Raw genomic sequence first — 1,407 nt, 5'->3', positions numbered from 1 at the left:
GATTATACATTTGTTGGCTATTTTTCTATTAGATGGACGACTATTTAGGTTAATTCTTTGGTGTTCCATCCAATATTTATCTTTATATGTAAGACTAAATTGCCTTGTGAGGATTAGTACAATAAGCATAGTATTAGAATTCCACAAGACAGTGAAACTCTTCTTATACATGTAGCGGAACAAAGAACTTTATTTCTTTTATATGTAACTAGTGAATTTGTGCGGTTATAGTAGATTTCTATTAAAATCATATGTCATTATTTTGAATCAAAATAATTATAAAATTACAATAATCAGAAATTCATATAAAATACAAAATAAAGAGAAATCATATAGAGAACATGCAAAACCAAAAGATGTAACATCATTCTTACAAACTTAATCATTAAAAATATAAAAATATAATAAGCACCGAAAACATAATAATAAAAATGGTAAATGCATTTTTATAATAAATTAACATTTGAATTTAATAGCTTTTCTTTCAAAAATAATAATAATGAAAGAGTTACTCCTTGAATTCAAACCGCAGGAATAATAGAACATGTCTTAATTATCCATCATAAAGAGCAAATTAACATAAGAAAGTAAACAGAACATGTATAAAGAACAAATTAATAGAAAAGGTGAATAGAAACATTATTCACGAAATTTATGATAAATTAATATTCCTCAAGAATCAAGCTTAATTCTATAAATAAAAACTAAATTGGCTATTAGAATCAAACGTTCTAAAATTAAAAGAAGGGTCTAATATTCATAATTAGTATTTAATCTATATGATTATTTTTCTTCAGTTTATAAAATATCATCACTAAAAAAAAAATTAAACGATAAAAAAACATGTATTTAAAATTTTATGATGCATTCTTACAAACTTTCAGCTATTAACACACACAAGAAAAATAAAGTATATTTGTTTACCTTGATAATTGCTTTTAGAGTGATGAAGAAGCATAAATCTATAAACAAAAAAATAATATTAGAAGAAAATTACAATCAATATTGACCCAATGCTTAATTCTGAAAAGTGCATTGAAAATGCTTATTCAAATATTTAAATTTATAGAACTTATATTTGGAATATCAAAAGGCATGAGAAGATAGAGTAACATTAAGGATATGAATGGATAATAATAATAATAGTAAGACCAACAGCAGTGGTGGCGCAGCGGAAAGGGGTTGCCCCAACCTACCCAGAGGTCGAGGATTCGACCCTGGGTATGGACAAACACTCTGTTGGGAGCTCTTCCTCCCAAATGGGGCCAGACGCGGGGCGAATCCGGATATAATCGGACTCCTAAAAAGCGGGTACCGGACACCGGATGGTTTAAACCAAAAAAAAAAAATAATAGTAAGACATAATTGTCATGTTTAATTCTCTTAAAAATTTAGTTAAAATGGAAG

The sequence above is a fragment of the Capsicum annuum genome, chromosome 8, assembly GCF_002878395.1.
Source record: "Capsicum annuum cultivar UCD-10X-F1 chromosome 8, UCD10Xv1.1, whole genome shotgun sequence".
Lineage (NCBI taxonomy): Eukaryota > Viridiplantae > Streptophyta > Magnoliopsida > Solanales > Solanaceae > Capsicum > Capsicum annuum.
The sequence above is the reverse complement of the archived record's forward strand: the minus strand, read 5'-3'. Positions refer to the sequence as shown.